This window comes from Sarcophilus harrisii, chromosome 3, assembly GCF_902635505.1.
Source record: "Sarcophilus harrisii chromosome 3, mSarHar1.11, whole genome shotgun sequence".
NCBI lineage: Eukaryota > Metazoa > Chordata > Mammalia > Dasyuromorphia > Dasyuridae > Sarcophilus > Sarcophilus harrisii.
In genome coordinates this window covers 215,452,317-215,462,874 of record NC_045428.1, presented here as the reverse complement: position 1 = coordinate 215,462,874, position 10,558 = coordinate 215,452,317, and positions in this window count along the sequence as shown.

Below are 10,558 nucleotides of genomic sequence, written 5' to 3'. Positions count from 1 at the left end.
GGAAAGGAGGGTTAGAGAAACAATTCTGTCATTTTGCCTGGGATAATGGTATTGTTTCAGTACTGTTTATTTAAAATAGAAATCACACTATTAAAAATAAAGAGAAAAACAGAGACACAGGACCATTTAAAAAAAAAAAAAACTTCTACTGACTTTTTAAAAATTGCCTCTGTATATAAAAATATTGGAAGAGTTCTTTGTTGTTTAATAAATATGTAGCATATCTTTTAGATAGTTTGCAAGGTGAATATTTTTTTTTTTTCCTGAATAAGGATAATATCTCTTCCAGGTTGTATCTAAATTCAGGGAATGACTGATATTGGGAAATGATTGTGATGTTAAAACTCTTTACAATCATGCATCTAAAGGATCATGTTGGATTAATCACAAAGCAGAAAACTTTATTGTTAACATAACAGCAAAATAATTATGTCAAAATAGATTACGGAAACACTAGCTTCTCTTAAGAATTGGGGTATTGTGAATGTAGATAAAATGCACAATTCTTGACACAAATGTTTCACAGTGGTGCATAAAACAGGGGAAAGAAAGGAAACAAGCATTTATTAAAGTGCCTACTATGTGCCAGACATTGTAAGGTGTTTTACAAATATCTCATTTGATCTTTATATTCACCTTCATTATGTGCTTGCCCTCTTCACTCTTGCTTATTTTTCTCCTGCTTTGAGGTATATTGAGATAAACTATATAGCCTTCCTTAAAACAATCTTGGACAGAGCCAAGGCATCAATATGGCTTTGTTTTCCCCATATTTCTCTACAAACAACTTTAAAATAATTTCTCAATCAAATATTGTGATGGCAGAGCCAAATAAAGATCAGAATATAATAAGCCTAGGAACTTCATGAACACAATTATGAAACACTTTTCATACAAATAAGGTTAAATCTAAATAATTGGAAAAAATATGAATTGCTCATTGGTAGGCTGAGCTAACATAATAAATGACAATTCTGTCTAAATTAATTTACTTCTTCAGTGCCATACCAAACCGTTGAAAATTTATTTTACGGAGCTAGAAAAAATAACAAAATTCATCTGGAAGAACAAAAGGTCAAAAATATCAAGAGAAGTTATGAAAAAAATGCAAAGGAAGAGAACCTACCTATACCATATCTAAAACTGCGATATAAAGTAGCAATCATCAAAAGTAGTTGGTAGTGGCTAAGAAATAGAGTGGTAGATCAGTGGAATTAAGTACACAAGACACAATTGTCAATGACTATAGTAATCTACCGTTTGATAAACCCCAAGATTCCAGCTTCTGGGATAAGAACTCATTAATTCACAAAAACTGCTGGGGAAACTGGAAAATAATGTGCCAGAAAGTAGGCATTGATCAATGTCTCACAAGGTAAGGTGGAAATGGATTTGTGCTTTATACATAACGATTAATACCATAAGTAAATTAGGAGATCAAGGAATAGTTTACCAGTCAGATCTATGCAAAGAGAAGAATTTATGACCAAATAGAAGATAGAAAACATCATGAAATGAGAGGTGAATAATTATGATTATATTAAATTAAAAAGGTTTTACACAAACAAAAACAATGCAAGCAATATTAGAAGGGAAGCAAGAAGCTAAGGAACAATTTCCAGAGCCAATATTTCTGAGGAAGGCCTCATTTCTTTTTGTTTTCTATTTTTTATTACAGTTTTTTTTATTTTTAAAACATATGCATAAATAATTTCCAACATTCACTCTTACAAAACCTTGTGTTCCAAATTTTTACCTTCCTTCCCCTATGCTCTCCTCTAGATGGCAAGTAATTCAATATATGATAAACTTGATGCAATTCTTCTATACACATTTCACAATTATCAGGCTGCACAAGAAAAATCAGATCAAAAAGAGAAAAAAATGATTAAAAAAAACAAAATGCAAGCAAAAAACAATAAAAAACGAATATAAATCAAATTATATTGGGGTGATCTACTGCCCCTCTTCCCCCAAAAAATTAGCATTTGAGGAGATGCACATCACTTGGGGAATGGCTGAACAAGTTGTGGAATATGATTGTGAGGAAATATTTCTATGCTATAAGAAATGACAAGGAAGGTGATTTCAGAAAAAAATGATAAGATCTATACATACTGATACAAAATGAAAATAGCAGATCACTATCACAGCAATAGCAATGTTCTGATGATCAACTATAAAAGATTTCACTATTCTGATCAATATAAAGATCTAATACAAAAGATTCATGATGAAAACATTCTGTCCATTTCCAAAGAGAAAACTCATGAACTCAGTGCTAATTGAAGGATATTTTTCTCATTTTATTTATTTCTACTTTTTTTTTGGATATGGCTAATGTGGAAATATGTTTTGCATGACTTCACATGTATAACTAATATCAAATCATCTGCCTTTACAGTGGATCAGGTAAAGATGGGGGGAGGGGAGAGAGAGAGAATTTAGAACTCAGAATTTAAAAAGAAAAAAATGTTTTGAAAAATAAATAATAAAAAATTTAAAATAATGAACCATATTTCATTCCATCATTTTACAAATAAGCAAACCTGTTTTAATATATATGTATGAGTAGTGACAGAGTAGGAAAATACTTAAATAAAATCCAACTTATTTTAGAAATGAAGTAATGGATACAAAATAATCTATTCAAGGTCATATAGTAAATTCAGTGACAGAGCTTGAATAAAACAAGATCACTGAATTAGAGGTAGAAAGAATCCCAGAAGTCATCTGGCCCTATCCCCTTATTTAACTGAGGCTTAGAGAGATAAATTGAATTTCCAAGGTCACATAGGTAGGATGTGCCAGAGACAAGATTTGAACCTGTCTTCTGATTTAGGTTTCCAAATCTCCTCGTCAGGCATAGGTATTCTGATTCAATACACTGCTATTCCCACTATACCATACTGTCTCTTTATATAATAACGTTATTACCTTGTGCTTTCTTACCTAAAACTAACCTAAGCATACAATCTAAAAGTATATATTCTGCTGCTGTTTCCTCTTAGACAATTTTATATCACCTGTACATTTTTCCACTCTAAGGATATGTAACATCTTCAAACTGATAAAAAACAAACAAACAAACAAAAAAACAATAGAACTGTTTCAAATTTTGCCCTTACAATACTCTGTGATCTTTAACAACATAAAAATCCCACCTTTTCTGTTCTGCTTTTGATGGAGGAGAAAAACGATGTCACAGGATGAAAAAAAAGTTATAGAATCAACCATCTAAAGCTTTTATGTGTCAAAAGCATTCCCAGATGCAGCTGATATTATGACTGCTCCTGACAGTAAATATTAGTACACATAGCTTGCAAGTTAGACCCAAAGGAAGTAGGAGGGCAAGAATTGGAATGTGATGACACAAATGGGTCCTGGTAACGTCTTAGGATGTCTTAGGATTAATGATTAAACTAGAAAACTAGAGGAAAGAATAACCAGCTAACATAAGCTACATGAGCTAATGGGGGCAGGGGAAAGGATAAGGAGGGTGATAAGAAAAGTTATGACAGCCATAATGTTCTCCTTAAAGAATGCAGTATATAGTGTGATTGATTACCACAGAGGGTTACTCACATCTATCTATATCTCTGAAATATTTATATGCACACACACATATATTTATAAATGTATACGTATATAATCCCCTATGATCAGTATATAGTTCAGACTTCTGGATTTTTTTAGTTTTCATAGCCAATGGGGCAGTCCATGCAAGAGAATCCCTTTATTATATTATGATATAAAGTCATGGAATATGGCCTTTAACTCATGGACATCAAAGATTGTTGGACTTCAAAACCCTCAGGAATCATTGGATTCTCTGAGACATGATAAGATTGTTGTAGGACTTGAAAACTCTCAGGAATCATTGGATTCTCTGAGACATAGGACTTGAAAACCCTCAGGAATCATTGGATTCTGAGACATAGGACTTGAAAACTCTCAGAAATCATTGGATTCTGAGACATAGGACTTGAAAACTCTCAGGAATCATTGGATTCTCTGAGAAATGATAAGAACTGTTACAGGACTTCAAAATCTGCTGGAATCATTGGATTCCCTAACACATAAAAAGACTTTTGCAGGACTTCAAAAACTCAGGGGATCATTGGATTCCCTGACATGTGAAGCAATGGACAATAGATTGGTTTTGGACTATCTCTTGGCTGCTGAAGAAGGTGTATGTGTGACTGTTGTTTACATACCCTCCTTCTAGGACTTCTGGTGATCTTTTCCAACACCATGTTGATTTATATTTGCTATTCCGTTACTTGCGTGTACAATTCATGTTTGTTACACCACATCGAGCCTGCACTGACTGTGGGGAGAATCATCCCTAATAGGCTCTGCGTTATTGCTATGTGCTTGTGTAATACCTCCCATGCTGATGGGTTTGTGCATAATAAGACCCTTCAGCCCAGAAACCCACTAGCAACCTCCACTTCCCTTTGGTGCTTTTCATCTCCCTTCCTGAGATGTCAGGTAGGGCGTGATCATCTCCTTTTTAGTGCTTTCACCACCTTTCCTGAGAAGTCAGGGAGGCTGTGATCACCTCCTTTTCGGGGCTTTCACCTCCTTCCCTGAGAAGTTAGGGAGGCTGTGATCACCTCCCCTTGGGGGCTCTGACCTCCCTGAGGAATCAGGTATGGCATGACCACCTGTGTTCTAAAATAAAAGAAAGCAGGAGATGTAATGGGCTGAGGTTTGAGTTGATGCATTGAGGTCCCAAGTACATGAGGCTAAATAGTAATTGGACTATACTCTATTAATATACATGATTGGATAAAGAATGGTCCCTGCCCACTCTCTGTGCAAGTGCTAATGTGTTGTATAGGAAATGATGATTTTGGTGGGTGGAGGCATAGAGAGGAACAGGTAGAGAAGCTGGGAGAGATTGGGCCTGGGGTCGAGACTCCTAGCTGCTGGTCATGTGGCTGCTGGTCTAGCTAGCTTCTTGACTCAGCTACACACATTGCTATCGCCAATTCTCTTTCACCTCCGATCCTTCTTCACTGAGAATGAAGACTGACGATTTTCCCCTAACCTGAATTCCTGACTCTGGCTGATTTTAAAATACGCGATCTTCACAATGGAATCCTAGACCCTTAAAGCTGGAAGTCACCTTAGAGGTCCTACATTTTACATATGAGAAAGATAGAAGGATGATTTTAAATGATTTGCCCAAGATCATAAGTAATAGACCTGAAACTCCAGCATGTGTATTCTGATAGCAATCATGTTCTTTTTATCTATTACATAACTTCTCAGTTTCTCCTTTTATCTTTACCCAGAAAGGCAATATTGTGTAGGGGGTAGAGAGCTGGTCTCAAAACATCAGCAACTCTTGAAGACAATCAAGTTTTTTTTTTTTAAATAATAATAGCTTTTTATTTTTCAAAATGAACTCAAAGATAGTTTTTAACATTCATCCTTGCAAATTCTTGTTTCATATTTTTCTCCCTCCCTTCCCTCCTTTCCCCTCCCCTAGATAGCAAATAATTCAGTATAGTTTAAATGTATGCAATTCTTCTATACATATTTCCACATTTATCATGCTGCACAAGAAAAATCAGATCAAAAGGGGAAAAGAGGAAGAAAAAAACAAATAAGCGAACAATGATAACAACAAAAAAGGTGAAAATACTATGTCGTAATCCACATTCAATCCCATAGTCTTCTTTCTGGATGCAGATGACTCTCTCCATCACAAGTCTATTGGAATTGGTCTGAATCACCTCATTATTGAAAAGAGCCAAGTTCATCACATTTGATCATCACATAATCTTCTTGTTGCTCTGTGCAATGTTCTCTTGGTTCTACTCACTTCATTTAGCATTAGTTCATATAAGTCTCTGCAGTCTGTGATCTCCTACTGATAATTTCTTATAGAACAATAATAACCCATAATATTCATATACCATTTCCCAACTGATGGGCATCCTCTCAGTTTCCAGTTCCTTGCCACTACAAAAAAGAGTTTCTACAAACATTTTTGCACAAATGGGTCCTTTTTCCTTTTTTTAATGATCTCTTTAGAACACAGGCCCACTGAGACACTGTTGGGTCAAATGTTTGATAGCCCTCTGAGTACAATTCCAAAATGCCCATCCGGAATGATTGGATCAGTTCACAACTCCACAACTTCCCCAAACTCAACTAACAATGTATTAGTGTCCCACTTTTCCCATATCCAACATTTATCATTTTCTTTTTCTGTCATCTTCACCAATTTAAGAGGTATTGTAATGCCAAAGAAACTGAGCAAGACAGAGATTAGAGACCAATTCAATAATTTATTAAATGGAGAGAAATACTGGGACCAATGGATCCATGTTGATCCCAGGGCTAGAGGAGACTATCATCTCAAAGAATCTAGCCCCGAGTATCAGGGCAGCGAGCTTTTTATGGAATAACAAGAACAATGACATTACTGATATTCTAATGACATCTGAAATGGATAAACCTTTATCTTGTCAAACATTAAGAGGGGACGGTTATAACCTAAGTCAGAATAACGAAATAGGACAATTGGAGGAACTGGGTCACCCCATTAAAAGGGAACTTTGGCATAGCATTATGAAGTAGTAAGTGGTACCTCACAGTTGTCTTAATTTGAATTTCTCTACTCAATAGTGATTTGGAACATTTTTTCATATGACTAGAAATGGCTTTAATTTCTTCATCTGAAAATGTTCTGTTCATATTCTTTGACCATTTATCAATTGGAGAATGGCTTGTATTCTTAAAAATTTGAGTCAGTTCTTTATATATTTGAGAAATGAGGCTGAAGGCAATGAGACTTAGGTTTTGGGGTTCCCTTGCAGGGAACCAAATGATGAGGTCTAGATTAAGGGAACCAAAATGAGATTAGGGTTTCTAGTGGTCAGGAAGTTAAATGATAAGGGTTAGTGGCAGGTTCAGGGTTCAGGGAACCAAATGGAGAAGTTTGGCTCCCCTATAACCTCCTTGGGATTCGGCACAAAAATGGGAAGTTTTGGGGAACTCCCTTTTGGTGGAGCAGAGATTCTCTGTAAAGGAATTTACAAATCCAAAAAAGTTAGATTAATAAAAGAGGTGTATTATTGGGATTGGGAAATAAGGTTAGAAATCCTCACAGAGAGTCATCTAGTATCCCAAGAAGATTACTATTTAGGAAGAATTGGGATGAAGTATCAAAATGTATGGGAAAGTAATGTTGTTTTGTTGCAGCAGATGCCCAGCTTACTGGAAGGAACTGTCTCATTAGGGAAATAGGTGAGGGTAAAGAGAGGGTAGTGCTGGAAGAGAGTATTATCCCAGTGGGCAGGGATTATCTTGGCATTAGTGATGTGGGAAATATTCTAATCTTTGATTCCCACCCCCTCCCTCAGTTAATGTAAATTACCCTTTGACTCACAAATCCTGGTCCCTTTGAATTCCAATAGAAGATCCGGACCTGTCCCAGCCCCACCCGGATCTGAGCCAACTTTGGGCCTACACCCCAAAGCCCCTCGAGCTAAGTCTCCGATTTAAAAGGACACTGGGAACCCCTCTTTGTAGAGATTCCAAACATGCCAGCTATGTGAGGACCCTCTGACCACTGGACCCTTTGTCCAGTGCCCTCCTTATCTCTATCTTCACCTATCTCCTACTTCTAAACTCAATAATAAGCCTCTTATCAATCTAGCTCTCTGGGCCAATAAATGCTTTTATTGGGAATTCATGCTGCTACTAGACTCATTTACCACCATATCCTTGTGCCGAATCCTTGCGCCGAATCCAAGGGGGTTGCAGGGGAACTCTGACTCTTTGTACCCCAAACCTGCCACTAGACCTTAACTAAACCCTAATTTCATTTAGGTACCCCAAATCTACACCTCAACATTAGGACCTCTGCAAAGAGGCTCTTTTATAATAGGAGATTTGGCCACAAACTGAAGGGGGATCATGGTGGAGTCCCAAGGTTCTCTCTACAAACCAGGTTTCAGCTTGAGCTGGAATCTGAGACAATCTTAGAATTGAATGAGTGCTTCTCCATTTCAATGGGATTGATATCTCCAGTTCCTGAATCAGGCTAGCCCCACCCAGACAACAGAATGAAGCTGCTTGTCCTCGGTGGGGTCTCCACAGTGGCAGGATTCAAAGAGAATTTTTCCTTCCAGGAGTTTTAGAGTTTCTTGGTCCCTTCTTCAAAGGCAATAATTTACACTAAAGGTCTGCACAGATAAAGGGAGTTTTCTCACGGGAAGATAATAAATAAAATCATAGGTCTGTCCTCCCTACTCAAAATAACAGCAGGCATGAAAACAGCAACAACAACAATCCCTGATAGAACCATTAATATGATTTTTTCATTTATCTTTTATGGGCTATTCTTGGTCCTCAACACTTTAGGAAAGCCCATCACAGATATGTGTTTTTTGTTTTGTTGTTTTGTTTTTGAGTAATACTTTGCAAATAGGAAAAGCTTAAAAAAATCTATTTTAAAAGTTATATTTTCTAATAAAATGAAAACACTAAGGGGAAAATCTAAATAATTAGTTATCCAAATAGCAGTTCTCCTCTCAATTTTCAGTATCCCCACATGTGTGTATTTATATGTTGTGTATAACAAAACATACATACCAATTGTATGGGATAAACTGAGTGAAGAAACTTTCATGGTTATATGGCTTTAAACTATGCCCTAATTATAACATGAAATTTTGCAATAACAAATTGAGCTGTAGCTAAAAGCTGCAGGTTTTTCACTATCTTGAATCAACATTCTCCTCCTATTTCCCCCAGTATTTAAAGTCCATAAAAGGCTCCTTATTTCCCTTTGCTATTGAGAAAATCCTAAGCAGTTCAAGTCTGTAAGGATTCTCCTATTTTCCTTTAGTAAGATCTGGTGAGTTCTTCAGAGAACAAACTGTGAACTTATTAAAAAGAAGCTGGCTCTTACTCTATCGAGTATCCCAGGAAGATTACTATTTAGGAAGTATTGGGATGAAGTATCAAAATATATGGGGAAGCAGATGCCTTGCTTGCTGGAAGGAACTCTCCCTTAGGGACTGAGTATAAATTCAAAGGAGCTTTCAATAACCAGCTGCTAGCTCCTCTCCTCCTCACTTTTACAATAAGGTGGGGAAAAGAACAGTTGCTATACTGATTTAGAAAAGTTTTGAGTTTATATGTTTTGTCTTCTACATTTCTCTCAGTCAGCTAAATTACAAAGGAAAAGATCTGGTTATGTGGAATTTTTTTTTAAAGGGCTTATTTTGTACATAATTGGATTTATGCAAATAGCTTTCAGCAAGAAAAAGGAAAGACTAGTTCTGAGATAGGGAAAATTTTTAGCAGTCACACCAAAAAAAAAAAAAAAAAGAGAGAGAGAGAAAGAGAGAGAGAGAGAGAGAGAGAGATCTTTCTACGGATCTACAACTGGCCAATTTGATTCTGCACAAATAGTTAAAGTTATAGAACTGCTAAAAACATTTTAGCAGATTCTAGGGTTTTTTGAAACTAATCATTAAGTTACTTGGCCCTGTCTCTCTATCAGCTAATCTAGTTAGTCTATTGTATTTTTAAGTAGGCCTAATTTACATGACAAAAAGCCTTCCCAGGATCAGAACTTGAGGCTTACAGAAAAACTGCAAAAGAAAAAAAAAAACAAAACTTCCCTCTCTGGAATTTTCCTGGGGAAAGTTTGTGGAATCTGTCCTGAGTCCAAACTCTCCTCCAGGGTCCTAAAGTTCACCATTTTCTCAAAGCCCTTGTAGATGGATCTGAAAGGAGAGTTTTCTGCCACCTTAAATTTGGGGGCTATGTGTGTTTAAATTGGAATTCTGATTCTGAAATTGCATGATATAATTCTAGTGCATGCTAATATTTTGAACTTGTTTATTCTGGAATAAGATATTTAGAAATATATGTGTACTGATACTGAAGTATTGCTACTAGAAATTTAAATCTATATTTGATTTGATTTTAAGTTAAAATTTTGGTTCTCTGGTAACTTACCTAAAAAGATCACATGTTTGTATCGCCTAATTAGATGAAATATATTTAAACTCTAGGTTACTTGCTAAATTGTACATTTTGTAAAAATGATATGCTTTATGAGCTGTATTTTAACATTTTGCCAGTTTAGCTGGATATGTAGTATAAATTTTGTGAAATTTGGTCTAAAGTTATTTAGATATTACCTATATTCTGAATTTTAAGTTTTCTCTTGCTTTCTCCCTTTAACAAAAAAGTAAAAGCAAGAAAAATTTGGCATATATGATATGTGTAATTGTAGAACAAATTGTAACTGAAAGGTATGTGATATGTCTAAAGAAAAAGAAGAAGGTATTGAGGAGGCGCCCCTCAGAGGGAGGGATCCTAGCTCCAAAATATTCAGGTTAGGTTTTAATAAAAGAACACAAGTGGGGAAACTGAGATATAGGGGATCAGTGGAAGCTTTCCCCTAGACTCTGCTGCTTTAAGAGGGGTCAATGGAATAACATTGAAACAAATTGTACCTAAGTATGAATTAGTAGAAATTATTGATTCTGATAAAGGAACATATTTGTCTTCTAATGTT